Source organism: Nipponia nippon, unplaced genomic scaffold (assembly GCF_047370975.1).
Source record: "Nipponia nippon isolate SJK-2023a ecotype South Korea unplaced genomic scaffold, ASM4737097v1 scaffold_3, whole genome shotgun sequence".
In the NCBI taxonomy this organism is placed as follows: Eukaryota; Metazoa; Chordata; class Aves; order Pelecaniformes; family Threskiornithidae; genus Nipponia; species Nipponia nippon.
Window position 1 is genome coordinate 23,991,068 of NW_028262347.1, and position 21,151 is coordinate 24,012,218.

Sequence of the window (21,151 nt, forward strand, 5' to 3'; positions counted from 1 at the left end):
AGAATGACTCAGCTGTCTCTCCATGACAAACTCATCTTTTTCAGTTCTTTGCTTGCAAACTAACTGATTCATATTCAGGGAAACACAGTATAGCAGATGTCATTTTTTAAACTAATGCATGCGGACAGGAAAAGTGGCCCCAAGTAGCTACTTTTACACCCAGTGATGTAAGTGGTGTCACAATTAAGCTTTTCGGATCAGTGAAAGAACACTGTTCAGAAAAGGAGGTAGGCAACTCCTAAGGGATTGCAGCTGATTGTCACCTGACTAATTGAAATTCCTCTGCAATGCTGGCTGCTGTTAGACTACTGTGGAGCTGGCCATCCTCTGCTTTCATCGGTCTAGCAAATACTGTATCTGTCAGTCCGAATCCAAGTGAAGGAAGTTCCCATAAGCCACATCCCAACAGTACTGGGAGGGCTCAGTGCACTGGAGTCATGGTGGATATCAATCAGCCTCAGCAGGGATGCCTGCTGCACGTAGTACTGGCTGTCTGCCTTGTGACTCAGGGGTTCACTGTCACTGTACAGTCTTCACCTTAGCTGGAAATGGTTTATCTTCCATATCCAAAGATGCAGTATAAATACGTTTATATATGTAAGATGCACCTGAAACATTGGCAGTGTTTTACATCAATTAGTTCCACACTTTTATTTATAAATGTCATGCAAGCTGGCACAGGTGAGGAGTCCACCCTAGAAAATAAAGTGAAAATTTGAAAAGGGGCTTGAAAATGAGTCATCAGCACCACAGTCTAAGAGTTTGTCTTTTGTTTGTTTTGATTTCATTCCTTTTCCTTTTTTTTTCATGACTGCATGCCCTTACTTGTTGAGTTATAAAAAAGAACAGACATATTTTGTCTGTTTTATACTTTGTTCACTTCAAGATGTTAACTAAGCCTTCAATAAACATTTTTCTCAGTGCTTCCCATGCATTAACTCTTCATATTGGTCACAGAAAATAGGCAAGATTTCCTTTTTTCAAAGCTGAGCTCAAGGATATTCTTGGAAATGGCATTCTATTTGAACATCAACATTTCATGAAAATTAATATTGAAATTCTTGCTTTATGAAAATTACATTTTAATTTCGAGCATCTGTAAAAAAAAGCTATTGATAATGATGTCAAACTGTTCTAGATTATAAATCTATAACTTCATCTAGTGTTAATAAAAGTTGCAAACCTGACTATTTCAATGCAAAGTCTGCAAATGTCATTAATAGTATCAGTACCCTGAAAGCAGTTTTAGTGTTAAAAATGTTTTTGTGTTATTTATTTGAAATAGCAGTAATACTGAATAAATTAATAGGAAAATAAAGATGACAGAACTGGGACTTACATAACTCAATATCACAGAATAATCTAGAACATGCATCCAGACTTCAGATACCAGGGGACCAAATTCAACATTTCCTCTGCCAGAAGGAGGAAGATGGAAGCTCTTTCATGGGAAGTCCTTCATGGGAATGCCCTAACAACCAGATTTGGGGCTAAAAAGAGGGTATGCACATAACACACCATTTGAGCAAACATATTTAAGGATTCATATGACCACAGAGAAGAAAGAGGCAAAGAATTATTTTCTATCATAGAATCATTAATGTTGGAAAGGACCTCTGAGATCATCAGGTCCAACCTGTTAACCTAACTGCCTGGTCCACCTCTAAACCATGTCCCTAAGCACCACATCCACACATTTTTTCAACACTTCCAGGGACCGTGATTGCATCACTTCCCTGGGCAGCCTGTTACTATGCCTAACCACTCACTCTGTGAAAAAATTTTTCCTAATATCTAATCTAAATCTCCCCTGGCACAACTTGAGCCCATTTCCTCTTGTCCCATCACTTGTTACTTGGGAGAAGAGACTGACCAACGCCCTCGCTACAACCTCCTTTCAGGTAGTTGTAGAGAGCAATAAGGTCTCCTCTCAGCCTCCTCTTCTCCAAACTAAACAACCCCAGCTCCCTCAGCCACTCCTCATAACATTTGTTTTCCAGACCCTTCTCCAGCTTCATTGCCCTTCTTTGGACATGGTACAGCACCTTAATGTCCTTCTTGTAGTGAAAGGCCCAAAACTGAACCCAGTACTCGAGGTGCAGCCTCACCAGTGCCGAGTACAGGGGCACTATCACCTCCCTGGTCCTGCTGGCCACACTATTCCTCATGCAAGCCAGGATGTTATTGACCTTCTTGGGTACCTGAGCACTCTGCTGGCTCATGTTCAGGCAGCTGTCAACCAACACCCCCAGGTCCTTTTCCACTGGGCAGCTCTCCAGCCACTCTTCCCCAAGCCTGTAGTGTTGCATGGGGTTATTGTAACCCTGTGATCAGGCCTAGGACATTATTTTAGACATTATGAAATCTTTAGTCTGATCCTAGATACAGGGAGTGATATATTCTTTAGAAAATGGTCACTGGATATAGATACACGTATTTGAAGTTGGGACAAAACTCAGATCTTCACTTTCACGAATGAATATAGTCTAGAAACCTTCTTCCTCTCTGTATTTTTCCTCTCTCTTTACATATATTTTTCTGGTTTGGTTTTGGCTTTATTTTTTTCAGATATTAACTTAATCTAAGGAGTTCCAGTGACAGAGACTATAACTTTGCTAGGCAGTCTGTTTAATGGTTACCATTCTTATTATTAGTAAGACTTTAACTGTCTTGCTGCAGTTTAAGCAGTTTCTCATTTCCCATCTGCCATGAGATATTATTCTCTTACTTTTTGAAAGCCTTTTATGTTCTTTAAGACTGAGCATCTTCAGGACTGGAAGTCATCTCTCTGTGTATGTGTAATGAAAATCAATCTTTCTTTATTTCGTTCTCCTTCCTTCCTTCCTTCCTTCCTTCCTTCTTTTTTTTTTTTTTTTCAGGATGGATTCCTGTTCATATACATCTGTGAGATGCTTGTTTTATTTCTCAACAGCATGATACTGTTGACTCATGACCTAAATTATTTTCTGAAGAACTGCTACCAAGCCAGTTATTTCCTATCCTGTATTTATGCAGTCAACACTTCCTGAGGACATCTGTGAGCTGTGAACCCTGCTCTGTGGACCACCTGCCAGTAAATTATGTGTTGTAATGTTAAGAATATCAATGCCAAAGTCCTTTTTGGAACTCTACACAGATTGTAGCATTTTTTTAACCTCTCCGTATCAACATTGAATTGAATTGAACTTTAGTGACAGTATCAGTCTGGACCTCATATTTTGCTATTTAACATGATTTACAAAAGTATGAGAAAGTAAGGCAAAGTGAGATGGATGTCTTTCCTGGAGATATATAGCAGGTCCAGAAAATTAATCACTTTTCAAGTTCTTACTTTTCTAATAGCCCAGTTTCCATCCTACGGCAAAACCTGGGGATTTTGCAGGTGTGGATTGAGAGGACTAATACAACACCAGTGTCAGTCACTAGTAGGGGCTGATGCACTCTCCCGAATTGTGTAACAGGACTCAGTGGCTAAATAGCTCCAGAACCTCCACTGAAGTGGGGTTTTGTCAACTCCTGATTTTTTTCCCATTTTTTTCCCATTAAATCTTCTTAGTTCTCTGATGGAGTACTAAGTATTCCAGAATTCGGGACAGGTTACCTCCTCAGTCAGTGTCTGTATATGCAGTGAGACAGGGCAGCATTTCCTAGCTTAGGATCACAGATCCAAAACTGGATCACTACCATGTCCCGACTCCATGGTAGTACCCAATTCCTTTGCAAAAGAAAACCATGAGCGGGAAGAGGCTGATGGGACCTCAGTGTATTCCAGGGGGTGTGCTGCTCTGCACACTTTCTCCACAGTCTGAACACACCCTCAGCAACCAACCTAGTCTTTTATTTCTATCATTGCTTCATCATATGCTATGGATCAGCTCCTTCCACACTCTTCTACTCACTCAGAAAAACAGAAATCCTTTCCTTCTTCATGATTTAATTTGCTCGAGCCTTGACTTTATGCCTAGAAGTACTTGTGACAAAATTGACAGCACAGCAGGTAGTGATGGAATACAAGACTAACACTGGCAAAATAAAACCATAATTACAATTTCATACACACATACAAATACAACCTATCTATCTATCTATCAAGATAGATACAATATAGATTGTAACATGGTGGCCTAAGTGTGTGAGCACAAGATAATAACAGCAGCTTTGAGAATATAGGCACAGATGATACCAGGAGCTCTGGGGATATAGCTGCAAATCAGAAAGAGTCAATCACTGATTGCTAAAGGAATGCAACCTTGAAAGCTGGACAGAGCTGGTTTATGGTGTAACAAAGAGAACAAAACCCATACATGCAACATATGTAAATCATCCCACACATGCTGCCAAAAAAAAAGGTAATAACAAGGAAGTTAAATGATGGTCACAATCTCTACAAGAAGAGGGAGAGAGCAATGAAAAAAGAAAGAGAGAAAATGCTCTAGTATTGTCCCTGGTTTAAGGATGCTATGCCTGATCAATGCCACTGTTTATCTGCAGCAATTCTTCTGTTTCCTTTGGTAGACAAAGAATATTGCTTTTTCATTTACATTGACTGTATTGTGCTACAGTAGTTATATGTAGTGTGATCTTTTAGAATACAACCGGGTGAAGTAAACAAGAATTTTTAAAAGATGTGTGTGTGTTTTCTGCTTCAGTTTTCCCACATGACAAGGTGATTGATGCCATAGGACTGAACCAGAATATATTTGGGTGCTGTCCTGTAGACAGCTAGATAGATCAATATACAGATCGATAGATAGATTGATATTCCCTTATATTTTTATATTTATTTACTGAAATGGAATCCTACTCTCTGTAACTGATGAGCAGATCTTCATTGATTTAACAGAGCTAGAGGGGTTTATTAAATACTGTAGACAAGAAGAGATAATGTAAAACTCAGATATTGCAAAGATATAATCAACATATATCAATAAGAAAATATTATAAATATTATTTATGCAATATTAAAAAACTCCTCAGTACATATCTTCTTTTAAGGTCGAAAACTAACAAAATTTGTTGGAAGATACAAATCACTAACACACTGAAAGTTGATAATACTAATGACAATTTCAAGGATTAATATGTTCCTAGGAATAAGAAATTGCTTTTGCTGCATGGATAATAATTTCATATATATCATTATCATGTCCAAAAAAGTTCAACAGAGGATGATAATAAAACCTGAAACCTGAAACCACTAACTTGATGGAACTCGTTCTTTGTGAAATACAGCTCTTGCTGCTTATGAAATACTTGTGCAAGATTTTTCTAAAGTACGTTCAGGTATGCTCTCAGTGAGAAATTTGGCATGTAATACTTCCCTCAGCTGCCTTCTCAGGAACACACTGAAATAGTATCATAAAATCATAGAATCATTACGTTGAAAAAGACCCTTAAGATTATTGAGTCCAACCGTTAACCTAACACTACTAAGTCCACCACTAAACCATGTCTTAAATACATAAGAATATTTTGATAAATTTGATATTTTTATGTTTGTAAGATGTGCAGATATTATTTGTTAATGACACAGAACTTCTAATATATATAAATAAACATTAAAAATAAACATTAATAAATAAACATTGCTATAAATAATCTGCATATACACATATGGATACATATATGCTTATGTAAAATAGTGGACATATGCAAGGTACTGATCAACAATAACAAGACACTTTGTTTCATTACTTCTTTTATTTTCTACAGTACTGCATTTCTTAGAAAACCACCAATTATGTAGAAAATGCTAGTATTTCGTACTAGCAATGAGCATACATTCTTGCAAGGGAATGAAACAAGTAAAAGAAAAGTGTTATTGAAATGTATTCCAATATATTGCAGAAGGCAGCAATGCAAACAAGTATGTTAAGATTTCAAGTAACAGAGTGGTCATAGTTACCTGAAGGAACACTTCTACTGTAGGATGGAAAAGTCATTGATACTAGTACAAGGTACTGCTTCCAGTATTTACTGGGCATCAACCATGAAGCAGCAGGAGAACTGATTGGTTCACACCCAAATTATGAGAGACAGAAAACTTGTATATAAGAAATTGGTAACAGACCATCACTTTTTGGACTGTGAAACATCCAAATGCAGTCACCAACCTATGAATCAATCCTGATCAGGATGGGGAGTGAGCGGAACCCATGCTTCTGTAAATGGGTAATTTGATGCTTATAACTCCTCTTCTTCATTTGATTACTTGGGAGGATTTAACCTCAGAAAACATATCCTGATTGATACCAGTGTTTCTGAAGAACTTGATAATCAAAACACACAAACTACTTCAAAGGTTATTTTGGTTTCCAAACACTACTTTGTTTGCCAGATTAGCTGTAAAGCTCCAGCCTAAGCAAGCTGATTTTCTCAGCTGAGGAAGATCGCTCATTAGAAATACACTGCTTCCATCCCAAACCTGCTGTCTGGACTGTGGGCTGTGAGGTTTGACCATTTCCAACAGAGAGGTGTCCATCACCCTTCTGACTTCTATAGTTTCTGCATGATTTGTCCTGTATTTAATATTTCCCACAAATCATATTCTCATGTCTATGTGGCTAAACTAGCACAAATTTAAAATGAGTTATATTTAGATTGTGTTATTTCACTCACTAGTAATTCCTATGTGAAGAAGATGAAACACTGAAATAGTAATGTACCTGTTTGAGCCGGTGTGTTTCACAAAGCCATCCTCTATCTACAAATCTACTGTTTTCATTTTTAGAATCAGGTTAGTTCTTGAGGGCTCATATAAGCAAATACCTAGATCAGAGCTACTGAAATGTTATTGTTAACTTTGCATGTTTTTATTTTTTATAATGTTATTTATAAAAATTGCCAAAGATTTATCCAAGGCTTTGGCAGAGTTTAGGTAGCACGAAGAGTATGTATGATCCTACAATATGATATATGAAAAAAATGCTGTGTCAGTCTGAGGATGGTGAGTTGTTTTCTATTCAGAGAAACATACCTTGACCTTTAGCAAGAGCTAAACTAAAACTGATAAAAACCCTGGAGTACAAATCGTTTTGCAACACAAATATTGCATTATTTGAGCCTGCCTGTTCCAGTGACTGAATTACACTGTCAGAAAGAAAAGCTCTGCAAGCTCTCTATGTCTCTCAGTCTTCACTTAATGTTGCCTTGACTTTGGCATCATAATAATGGTAACAGAGAAATATAAATCAAATGGAGGCGACTACTGCTAGTCATTAAACTCTCACAATAAAATAAAATAAAATAAAATAAAATAAAATAAAATAAAATAAAATACAATTTGAGTACTAATTGGAAAGAATATTAGACAACAACAGAACCAGTTTTGAACTGAACCATCAGAAGACCTGCTGGCAATTGCCCATTTAAGTTAAATAATAGTACAACTCTTTCATTATTTAGAAGGGAAGGAAGAAAGAGCCCTATGTCTTACCTACTGCTTAAGATCCCTTACAGTTTAATAAACTGTAACTCTCTTTTTTACTCTTTTTGATAAGATTGAAATATTTTTTTGAAACAGATTGACAGATTTTGAAACAGTTTTTTATTGGAATTGGGAAGACTGATTCATTTTTACTGAAGACAAACTTAGAATCCGAACTGTATTTCCTGACTGGACCACGTGTCTTACTTTAGAAACCAAATCACATGAAAGGGCATCACTAACCTTCTGCCTGCTCTCACACTTGGCTTGGATCCACTATTCATCCTGGAAAAATGGCAAAGCAGAAAGCAGAGGTCTAGGTATAAAATAGAGTCAATTTGTACAAATCTAGACCAATTTAGACAGCTCATATGCTGGCAACACAGAAATCTCTTTGTTTTGTCATGCCCTTGTTTAGGCTCTTGTTAATTTCCTTAGGAATCCATCCCAAGTTTGGGAAAGCCATGGAGACAAGGAGACATGTTGACAACAAACTCTTCTAGCACTTTTGGAATCACATTTTCACCGACCCAAGGAAGGTAAATGCTTCCTGCAGTACCCATGCTGTATGTTCATCACCAGTTTCACTCTGTCATTCCAGCTTCACGGAGCCAAGCTACTGAATTACGGGTAAAGTGAGCTCCAGGCGTACCATTTACCTGCAGCCATCCATACCACTCTTTGGTCCCCTCTTTTTGTCATTCACGCCTGTTTTTCTCTCTAACACTCTTCTCCAAAAAGAAACAATAAAAATATTAATTTCCTAATGGTGTTCTTAAAGGCACTATGAAAGCTAGAGCCACACATGATGGCTCCTATTAATTTCTGTGTATGTCAGAAATTAATCCAATAAAATCAATAATGTAAATGCAGTTTAAATGAGCCAGGATCAGGGTTTGTGAACAGGAGGCATTTCTTGTGTGAGAAAAGATCTGCTAATGAGTGCAATCTTATAAACTGGCTACAAACTACCCATAAGTTTATGGCCCAATACACTTGGATTCACTGTTAGCCCATTCCCAATTACACATAGAGCTTTTTTATAAGCAGATTATAACTATAGTGCCATTTTTATGATAATGTCAACAAAAAGCAGGGTGGATTTTATAGTCTTGCATTCACAAGTATATTAGCTCACGAATTCCTGTAACTGTGTCAAAAGGGGAGATGCTTTGCATATTTCTTTCAGAATCCAACTTTTGGCTTAGACAGCCCAAGGCAGATAAAGTTTAAGAATGTCTGTCATGAACTACCATTTATATGGCTGAAACTAGCTAAAACTGCATGTGCTGCCATCCATTGACTCCCAGGTTTTCCTCCTTCACTGTTATAATCTATCCAGCTTTGCAGTTATTTTGGTACATCTGAAAAAAAACTTAATAACGTACCATTTCTGTGTTTCCCTATATCACTGTGGGGCTGGCAATTTAAAGATGACAATCTTCTTTTTCTTCTCACATTTTCCATCTTGCTTCCATTTATCTCTATGAGGATATATATATTCAATCTAATTTTGCTACCGCATTCTTTTGCTTTTGAATCAATGGTTTATTTTTTCCTCCAAGATGATCAATTTTGTCAAGCACCCTTGTCTCTGAAAAATAATTTGTTCCATTTCAGTTCTGCCTGTTTCCTCAGCTCTTTTTCTGTCCTATCTTCCTTGCTTTGCATCTATTTTTCCTCAATATTTTTTTCTTCTTCTACATCATTCAGCAGCATGATACCTCTGGTTAATTAGTGTTATTGGTACGCTGCTTTTATTCACTATTACTCTCCCATGGGGCCCAAACTACATAGTGTTAGCATTATCCCACCCAATTTCTTTCTGCTTCTTGTAACATCACATGGAAAAGTTGTTTCATAGGATCTCTGTCCAGGTAGTGTTAATCGTACTTTGCAAGTTCCCTCTGTTTGGGGAGAAATTCTGCCAGTTTTTCATGAGATGAAAAGTATTTTGGCTGAGTCCCGAGACTGCAAGGACCTAGTTCTGTCAGGAACTCGCTTTCAGATGATAAATTCCCATTGATTCTAGTGGGATTTGAGATCAGAGTCCTTGATGCTAACGTACTCATCTCTCTGTGTAGTGCCAACAGTTCATACTCACACCAGACAGTTTCAAAGCAGTCACCCAATGAACTAAATCCATCAAGTCAGATCATACAAAGAACAAAAAAGTGCATCAGCAGGAGTGTCTAACATTAATGTCTGTATATACAAGTGAGTATAACAGGAGACAATAGTAACAGTTTACTTAATTAATCTGTGGTGCTACAATACTGGCAAGATTGAAACCTATTTATTCTAATAATGTTTCTTCAGTGTAAATTCCTGGTTTACAGACTTTCAAAGGCCTGATTGTCTGTAAGTATATGAATAAAGTGGACAGTGTAATGCTACACTGTAAAGAATCAACATAATGTGATTTCCCGAATCTATTTTGTCTATTAAAACCTAAAAAGAACAAATTTCATGCCTCAGAAGATTTCAGCTGCAAGTGAAAGCTATAGACTAGGATCCCAATTTTGACAGAGACACCAACTCACAGTTAACAGGAGTCAGAGATCTCATATTAGTATCATGTAATATTTTTTTTCCTTCCATTTTCATTATTTAGCAGCACAGGAGGCCTGGAGACAGTGATACAGTATGAGAAAACTGGGGGATGAGAACTCAAGTTTCTTCAGAGTACAAGGGAAGATTTAATGGGTATATAAAGTCTAGGAACTAGAGTGTATACACTATGTAGCAACCTTAGTGGAATGATAGGGGAAAAAGTACAAGTTGCAGAAGCAAAAAACGTTGCAAGGAAGCACCAGAAGGCTGACCTTTATGCACAGAACTAGAAAGGTATTGATTGTTACCATTTGTAAGTAGTAAGTTGTTTTCTTTTCAAGGAAGAATCATGGACTCCTTTAATAGAATCATAGAGTATTTTAGGTTACAGAGATGTCTGGAAGTCTTCTAGTCTGACCCTCCACTCACAGCAAGTCCAATTAGATCAGGTTGCTCAGGGACCTGTACAGCTGAATTTTTAATATCTTTAAGGATTGAGATGCCGCAACATCTTTGGGCAACCTGTTCTGGTGTTTGACCATCCTTATGGGGGAAAAAAATTCCTTTTATACTTAATGAGAATTTCTTTGCTCCAACTTGCATCCACTGCCTCTCTTCCTATCCCTGTGCAGAGTCTGGCTCTGTCTTCTCTTTACCCTCTCATTGGTCACCTTGTTTTCTTGAGGTTAAATAAACCTAGTTCTCTCAGCCTTTCCTTCCATGCCATAAACCTTCAATCATCTTGTTGGTCTTCCACTGGACTTGTTCCAATCTGTCAATGTCTTTCTTGTGTGGGAGAGACCAAAACTAGACACAATACTCCAGATGTGGTTGCATAAGTGTTGAATAGAGGGGAAGGTTCACCTCCCTGGAGCTACTGGCAACACTGTTGGCCACCTTTGCTGTAAGGGTTCAACTCATTCAACTTGTTGTATAACAGCTTCTTTTCACTGGCACTGCGTTCTGTCTACTCTGTGATGTTCAGGTGGTTATTCCATCCCAGATGCAAGACTTTGGACTTGCCTCTGTTGAACTTCATGAGTTTTCTGTCAACCCATTTCTCCAGCCTGGTGAAGCCATTCTGAACCTCCAGCACTGTGACCACTCCACCCAGTCAGGTTTGCAGTCTCGATTCATGTTGCCCATGTGAGTATTCCAATGATAATAATATATACAAGATCAAGTAGACAAGCCAAGATAACTGAAAACTTATAAACGTTTGAATGACTGGCAAACAGATGAAGAAAAACGGAAAAAGAGAAAGGCTATAAGAAGAACCAGCAGTTTCTCTGTGTAGTAAATAATTCTCAAGCAGTTGTGGTCTTTACTAGTCAATTTGTTTATATTGAAAAGTTGTTAGAATGTTCAGTCAGCACTGTTCTGATGTGATATGAAAGATAAAAACCAGTATTACTAATGTGAAATGACTGCTTTAATTTAAGTTAAATTTTTGTGCTGGGTCTTAACAAAATTTATCAAAACTGCAGAGACAAAGACTGAAAAACTTCCAGGTGACTTTCAGCCTCACACATATGACCAGTGAAACACTGCGTACTGTTTAGACTGTGTCATCATCCATCATCTTAATCTCCTTATATCAGCTTCCAAAGAACATCTTAGTGAGGAAATGAAATGTTTTTGTGACAGGTCATCAACTAGTGTTTTTATCCAGCGGTCCCAAGATTTTGTCTGCCTTCTTTCCAGCTGGTTGTGTACAAAGCTCTGAAAGATACAGAAATGCCATTCATGTTAGACACCAGTTAATTCCACGTTTTTTTTCTCTCAGTACAAAAGCTGTTACTTCTATCTAGTTGAATAAAAGAATTGTTGGGTCTTTTTGTGAACCGATTGCTTCAACACAAAACAAGGAAAGAAAGAATGTTCTAGTGCAAACCATTCTTGCTAAAAGACACAATTCTACTGATTGCAAATTTACATGTTATATATTTAAGGTTAAATGAAATGCATAAAAAAAATAATGAAATGTTAACATATCAGTATGTCTTCCCTTTGTACCATTTTCCTGCTACTACAGGTGCTGTGACCAGGAACTGTAGTTAGAGATTCAGAGCATTACTGAGCACTGAATTTTCCCAATGCTTACTGGGAAAGCACTGAGTCCCAGTGCTTACTGGGACAGATGATTAGAAAGTCGTGTTTCCTAATGTGTGTGTATTCTGATAAGCCTTGAAGAGTGATTGTTTTGTGATTTTTCAAATGATGTAACTATAAATTCTCATTAGTTGTGTTTTTCTACAGTGTAGAGCATTTACCCAAGTAACTCTAAAACACTTTTATACTGCCTGAATAATGCATTAATATTTATTTATTAATAAAATATAAAATAAGCAATAACTTTCTTTTATATTAGAATGCATCCTTGAGAAGAACACAGTTTTCTAAAAAGTATTATAAGAAAATGGTAAATTTTAAAAATTTTAACAACTTCAGCTTCATATATATGTGTGTGTGTATAAATATATGTATTGAGAGAGAAGGAAAGAGAGAGAAAGTAAAAATAATTATTTATTATTTTGATTTAGGTAGGTTTGACCTGAATCAGAACATTTTGCTGCAAGGACGTAATCCTAAATATACAGTTTAAGCAAATACCCCCAGTTCAGCAACAGAACAAACATGCTTAAAGTGTATTTTTTAAGTCCTTGTGTTACAGGAGCTCTAATTCAGTCCACTAGTCTTCTATAAATCATGCTTCTTGAAGGACTAGGATTCCCAAATGTAATGTAGTTGAATTAGCAACAAAAAGATGTGAATAGGATAGCAAAAAGAATGTCACACAGCTCTACTTGTGTTATGGGAAATATAACCAATGTAGAGAATTCTTCTTTTGAACTACACGTGACTTTTCTAATTCTGTTGTTTTGCTATAGGTAAACTGTAATTGCAACTTTTTTTTTTGTCCTTCTATAGATGGCAATAGAAGTTGAGTGAGACAGAAATTCCATTTTTTTTCCTCAGAAATTCCTTTTTTTTCATAAGAAAATCCATTATGAAAATTAATGAATTTTAATAATACAAAGAAAAATCATGTTTGTAGCCTCACACTGTGAAGAATATCCAGAGGGTGGTGATGTGGTCCCTGAGATTACCCATGTTCTGGTCCTGAATATAAACACAAATGCCACTACCTATATCCTCTGTATCTTAATATCAAGGTATAGAGAAGGGTACAAAAAGATAAGATACAAAAGGATACTTTTACATGGAAAATTCAAGAAGAGTGGAAATAATATGGCAAATAAATACACTAACCCGTGCAACATATAACAGTACATTTTGTGTAGCAATCAATCACTTTTACGACTGCTCTTCAGGTGCTAGTGTTCAGGTAAAATTAACTTCCCTAGCTTTCTCTAAGAGCTTGCCAGCATTTTAAATACCGGTTTATAAGGTGTCACTGGCTGTCTTTTTCCCAGTCTTGTAAGCTGCTTTTGTGGCTAAGCTGGTGTGACACTGAGTAACTCAGACTTCAGCTAGACTAAAAGAAACTGAACCATTAAATAAAAATAAATAAATAAATAAATAAAAAGGAAGCTCTGAAAAGGAAACAGGAGGAAAGAAAGAAATAAAGCAAAAATGAAACAATAAAACCCCAAACCAAAACCAAGAGAAAAACCAAGAGGACTCCTTTACTGTAAATACATATACCTTATCAGTTTCATATTTACTTATCACCGGTATAAGTGACTTTTTAATAAATAATTATTCAAATACAGAACATTTATAAGTCAAAAGCAATTTTGGAGTAAAATCTGTCAGCAATAGGGACATTTAGGAGATAATTAACAAAAGCTTTTCATAATGCAAATTAGAAAAATTGAGCAGTCTTTCACAAACTTATTATTAAAACTTTTCATTGGCTATAATTTCTCTACAAAAATTTGCAGGAAATAAATGCTTTGGAAAACTTAAAAAGTGATACAGCAATAATATTCTAGCAGTATATCTAATATGATGTCTACAGTTGTTCTATTAATAAATCACCTTTCTACTGGAGTAGCAAGGAAAAGAATTTCAAGCTAGTGTTAAATGAACACCTGCAGGTGACGCTCACCTTTAATGGCAGCAAGAAAGGGGGTTCTTTGCCTGTCTGGAAGTGTGATCAAGTCTTTACATAGTGCAATACTTGTCTTTTTGCTTGTTTATGCACACATTTTTGATGATCCTGTTGTGAAGATCAACAAATGATTGCTCCCACACTTTCTTCATTTTCCTCTACTCACACAGACCTCTTGGCTGTCTGTATGGTTGCTGCCCAGGGAGAGCACGCAGATTGCATGCTAGCTTGCATGGTGAGCTGGGGCTGCCCTAGCAGACTAACCCTTCTGGCTGAGCTCTGCTGAGCTGGTGATCACCCCTTCTTCTGCTGCCCCCGAACATCTCTTCCAGGAGCTGGCATACCTGACAGCATGCCAGGACTTGGTGGGATCCAGAGCAAAGCAGAGGCTGCCACATGGCCACTACAGGAGATGCCACCATTTGGAAACAGTAGGAGAGCAGGGTCCCACTGGCTGAATCTCATGTCTAAGGCATCAAACTTACCGGTCTGAGACTAACACTTATAAGATTTCATCTGTGTGTGATTAAACTTGTGGCGAGCTGAGGATCTGTCTCCAGGTGAATGTGTGTGGGGAAATTTGTAGTGAAATGATTTTGAAAATGGAGATAACAGATTTTGGAAACTCCCCAGCCTCCTTGCTCAGGTGCCTGAGACCAGAGAACTGAAAAATAAGGAGCCTTGGGAGCTGCAGGATGGAAGATTTTGTGATCCTGCTCCTAAGAAGAGTGTGTGGACAAGCTGGCATAAAACTAAAAAGCAAAGAAGATGGACAAAGGAGCTAACTAAAAACAGACAGGAAAGTGAGCTTCAAAACTGGCTTGTTTTGTTAGAAGATCTGCTGAAGTCATCACGTTTCTCTAAACATGTTTGACCCTAACAAATTCTGTCAGAATAAGGTTACCATAAAAGATGTCTAGTGGTTTTTCTAGTAAACAAGGCAGAGAATTAAGAAAGGAAAAGAAAAATTTTTTGTGTTAGGTTAGTTGAACAATGCCCTAGTGAACTGGATTCTATTACTTACTGTGCCATGAAACTCCACGTGATGCTAGGCAAAACACTTAACCGTATTTTTCTGCATTCCTGAAGTCTATATGCTGCTTATGACTGCCTTAAGAACCTGGACTTTTTCTGGCAGAAATTCTGACAAAACCATGGAGTCACATAAATTAATCAGGCCTGTGCTTTTAACTTATATATCCTATTTAAAGAAAAGTAAGGAGCAAAAAACCATGTATAGATTGTTTAAATAGGGACAGAACTTTACTGTGTTCATTCTAGCATCTAGCTTAGTTTACCTACTGGAGAGATAATGGAAAAGTAGTCTTATGAAAACTGATGTATCGACATCATTGAAAAACTTCAACAGTCTAACAAGTGATGAATGCCATAAAAAGTACATAAGGAAATTCTTATTTCTTTCTTCAAAGCAGAATTTGAATAATGGGCAACAGAAAAAAGCTAGGCTTAAAAAATTATTATTAATAAAATGCAATCAAATATTAATCAATGGTCTATGTTTCAAGAGTTTTCTTATCACGTTAACTGAATGAGAGAGAGGCTATGTGGGAAAAAATGTGGGAAAAATGTAGGAAAAAATGTGACTGTATAAGAGAAGGCTTCATCAAAGTTCAAGCACATAAGAATTAAGATGTTTTGACTTCCATATATATGTCATTTCATAATTTTTGAAAATATTTGGGGGTTGGACTAGATGACCTTTAAAGGTCCCTTCCAACCCAAACTATTCTGATTCTATGATTCTATGATACCATTGCAATGTTGATTTTGCTATTTCAATATAGGGCTTTCATGTCTATGACAGATGTTTGTATTTTTGTGAGAACCTGGTAATACGCATGCTCATCATAAATGAAAGGAATGTTTAGCTGTTGGTAATACGTTCCCATACAGATTCACAGTTCCCTCTAAAAATTTCTCATTTGGTATTTTCTGTATTGGTTGCATGTTCAGAGATTCATACCAGTTGTTCTGTGCAGAGTTCCTCATGAAGCAGAGCAAAGCACTTTGAAAATGCTTGTTTTGGAGCTAACTTGGATGTCAGTGGAAAACAGAGATTTCACATACAAAGTGTTTTTCATATTGTCAGATCTGTGGGGGAGCAGAAAGCGATTGCAAGGAAATATAGAAAGCCAGCATAGCAGTAACAAATAGGGGATGCCAGGCACAGCAACGTCTCAAATTCTACCCTCATTTGAGCTTAGATTAATAACTCTCTGTCCACTCACTATGCAGAGCATTGAAACCTCTTTGGAGAGTAAATGTGTTTTTGAACAAAGCATGATACCCACTTTTTACATAACAGTCATCCAAGAAATGGGAAATTTGGGTTCTTCAAATGAACCATGAGCTGCATTCCAGGATAGTAGTTACAGCATGTTATTTCCAGGTATAAAACATAAAAGGAGAAGAACAGGCTATCTTTACTGGTCCTGTAGATGACACTGTATAAAAAGGACTATAAGAGGAAAAACAGGGAAGCAAGAGCTTGATTCTGGCACTAGTTATTCAGGCAGCAACTGGCAACAAGACTTCAATCCCCACGTCTCACAATATTTAATATCTTTAACAGTATATGAAAATAGTTCAAGTTATCAAGAACTCACAGATTAATATCTTCATCCCAAAGCTATAACCTTATGACTAAGGGATCAGCCTACTGTAGTTAACTTATTGGAAGAGATCATTCTTAGAAAATGTAGTTTTGAATCTGTTCTGTGCCTGCGAATTTTTACTACTTGCTTCCCAGGCGAGAATGCTAACCCCAAGGCTGTTGTTCAACACATCCAGATCTTTCATCCAGCTTAATGAAATCAGCCACATACCCTGTGCTTTGTGCTGAACTTATGGCTGTTGCTTTGTGGTAGGAAAGGACAGAACAAGCCTAATAAATTGTCTGTTACAAGGAATTATGGTGTGTTTAGATTAGTCAGGCTTTTGGCAAGGGGTAGCAGTGTTGCTGTTTAGATCAGGATTTTCAGAATACACAAGCAGTTAAGTTCTTGTTAGCTCTCAGGTTGAAAAGGTAGCATCCTAGCCAGTTTTAAGTACCTCCAGAATTAGGCAACCATGCAAATGTGTAAATAAGAATGACTTTTTTCTAAATACTGTTAAAGTTGTAGCCAAAGAAATTGCTACCTTCAGTTTCTGTTCCCAGAACAGATTACAGTGGTTTGGTGATAATGCTGACTCTCTAAAATATCGATCTCTCCCTCTCCCTCTCCCTCTACCTCTATCTCTCTATCTCTATCTCTATCTCTACCTCTATCATATCCCTCTCTCTCTCTCTCTCTCTGTAAGTGGGGATTCATTAATTGATAATGGGTTTGGATATTTTCCCAAATGTATGAGCCTTCAACTACTGATAATGCACAAGAAGAAAACACATATGAAGCCTGTTCCACTGGTTTTTATTCCTGACTTTCTACTCTACTATTGTAATTCTAACAAGATTTAATTGTTTTGCTTCATTTTTCTCTTTGTGCTTTAATTGGAACTTATTCTGCTTAAAATAATGAATTACTGTCTGCATTATTTCAGGAGATATTTATCTGCATTCATGTAGGAATCTAACGAGTAGATGTTCAAGGATAAGCAAGTCACCCTACAAACCCTTCCTACTTAGGAGAGAGGAAAAGGTACCTCCAGAGTGCGATTCATCTGATCCTAAAAAAAGCATCTAAAATAGATTAGATTACTTTTCCTAAGATTATTATTCATCCAAGGCCTTTAAAGGGCAAAGCAATGTTGATTTTCTGAAGAACTGAGCATTGGAAAAAAAAGCAAAGTGAAAGTTCTAAAGGGAAATTACACACACACACACATATCTATGTATATCAGTATACAAATATACTAGACTTGATTATGGGCTCAGAATTTTTTCTCTTAGAGAAAAAAACCCAATAGTATATTTGTGTATATAGCAATATATAGTCATATCTATATACACACACACTGATGCAAAGCCATATATATATTAATATATATACAACTGTACTAGTTTGGGATTTTTTTTCTTTTGCTTTAGTGTATATATACACGCACTATATAAAACAGCTGCCAAATAATACAGTCTGAGTTACCTCAGCAATAACTAATTCCAAATGTGACATTTAAGGATAAAGTACACAGTAACAACACTCATTTGGTCTATAGATTGCCAAAATCTCACAGCTACACTATTTCTTGAAAAAATAGCATGCTGTGCTCATTACATATTGGAGAACATATAAAGTAAGTTCCTATAGTTATACACATATTTTTTCTCCCCAGATTCACACTGTGTAACATCAGCGACTTCAGCTTATTTTAACTAATGTAAATGAGGTTAGAATCCAGCCAATGGTTGAAGTGCAGTTTAGATTAAGTGTGTTGTACCTTTCTTAGGTAAGTAAATATCTGTTTGTTTCTAAAAATCTATTTCTAGTGATTGAGTGAGGCATTTTTACTCTCAACTCCAGGATAAAATGATTTCTAAATTCTTAACATGAAAAAGACTGGTGATCGCAGCTTCCTCAAAGTAGGCTATAAAAATGATTGTATTTGCTTGCTCTGTGTTGTATGCATCGGAGTCCTGAAGTTCTACATAACTTTGAAAGTACCTTGTCCTCAAAATAAAAAAGAACAAATTTTGGTTTCTGTTTTCTTCTATTTCATTTCTGAGTTTTCCATCCAACAAGCTAGTCAAATAGACTCTGCTGCATGAGAAAAACAGATGACAGGGAAACACATCACACTCAATGTCCTTGGGCATATTTTGTTGACTTTAAATAGTATCTAGCACTTCATGACAAAAAATCATTTCTATTTCAGAATTTTATCAGCTGAAATAACACAGGGATAGGTAGCCCTATACTAGTTCACTAAATACAGAGTTAGAAACACTTCAAAATATGTCCTTGACCAAAGTCTTGCCTGCGCCATTTAATAAGCTGAGAGACTGACCGAACTACAGTTAATAGTAAAAAAAAAAACATTTTTACTTTTAATATAAAAAATGTCTTATGTTCCCTCTCCCATTGAACTATACAGTACTGTGCTAACTAGGACTGTTCACACTTCTTTGGTCTGAGAGAACAAGTACAAGAAGTCTCCACAGCATATTTGTCTAAAACTAACTAATTTGGTCAGTACTCAAATTATATTAATGACCTATATTTGGCTATTGGGGTAAAAGAAGGATGGAATTTTCATTCCTTTTTTCTTTGCAGCAAAGTTCTTACAATGTGAGATATTTTATCTGATCAAAGGTTAGGATAGCGTTTCCTATGCGACATATGAAATATCCTGTATGTTGTTATAAAATGTTATACTTGTAATGGTTTTACTACAATTATGCAATTTTCAGCCATTATGAAAATACTGTTTTCCTCCCCATGTTGTCAATCTTCAAATACAGACCTCATGTCATCTAAATTTAGAAGAAGTCTACATCTAAGAAGGTAACTTCTGGTGCCCTTTAAAGTCACTGGAGACAACAGGCTCTTTTGAGATGTGTACTCATCTGATAGATGAGTACATTCAGATGACATCACATTAATTTCATCCGACAGTATCTTCCTGTTCCCATTGACTATAAAAGAAGTCATAGCAGCCTATATTTTAGGGTCTACATTTGGTCAGATTAATCCTATTCAAAATGTTCCTTTTCCACCTACAGGGTCAGCCACAAAAAGCCAGTACTGGAAGAGGGAGACAAAGACATTTGCTGAGAATGGAGCTTGTGGTACCTACCTGGCATTCTCTGCCCTGCCTGTCGATGGAAACTGTTTAAAAAGTGTATGCAGCTATACGGTGTCTGTCCTATCACCAGCCAAGACATTTGCAAATATTCATGTGACTGGATTTTAATGATGTTCTGAATTCTCACAGACAGAACAGTTTAAATCTTCGCCCTTTATGACTGATGAGCAGTGAATTCTCAATGTGCTTTTCCTAGATAATGCTTATCTCATTATAGATTAGAAACAATATCACATGTGATACCATGAATGGAAAATCAAATAATGATCAAAAGTCATTAATTCTGTAAGATAATCTTTCAAAAGAATTAAGAAATATCAGTCTGTTGGAAAACAATCAATAAATGTTGAGAAAAATAGGAGAAAATAATCAAATAAACAATGAATTATGGAGTACGTTATCAGCTGCAAAATATCTTTAAAGTCAAGTTTTCCAGATATTCGAGCATTTAAATTAAATATTCTTATGAAGTAAAACACTTAACTTTACATACATTATCTTCAGGTTAATGCTGTACAGTCTTAAACAGATGCTGACATGTTCTTTTGAATAGGGATGGTTTATCTATTTGATGTGTGAGTAGACTGGAAAAAATACACAGGAGAACATCTAATACATTACCAAATTTTCTGCAGAGTCAAAATAAACCTACATTATAAAATACCAGATCTTTAATAACCTATACCAATACACATTAAGAGATATTTGGGCAATTATAGGTGACCATTGGAGAGCTGTTTAAGATGTTACTTCTCAGTGGAAATATCATTGCTCTGGCTAGCATACCTAATCTATTGCAGTGTAAAGTAAAATGGATAAAATATACAATTAAATTATTCTGAGTGCAAAATAAACCAAATTTATTTCTGCTTTGAATATACTAACAACGAGCACATATTCTGTTACTTTTGATGGAATTAATAGAGATGAAAAAAAAAAAAAGGGTTCTGTGAAAGCTAGGTGTAAAACATTGATTTTTAATACTTGGATGGTGTCAGATCATTTTCAATGCATTAGAAAATGTAAAAAAACAAAGCTACCTCAATGAAGTCACCTATTCTGTTAAGAATAGCAAACAGGGAAGCATTCAGCCTACTGTGTATAATATACAATAAAAGTTTATCTCAATAGACAGAACAGTTTCTCCATACAGAGCATGCCATTACCTTTCCTGTGTGTCGTGCTTTAACCCCAGCCAGCAACTAAGCACCACGCAGCTGCTCACTCACTCCCCCCGGTGGGATGGGCGAGAGAATCAGAAGAGTACAAGTGAGAAAACTCACGGGTTGAGATAAAGACAGTTTCATAGGTAAAGCAAAAGCCACGCATGC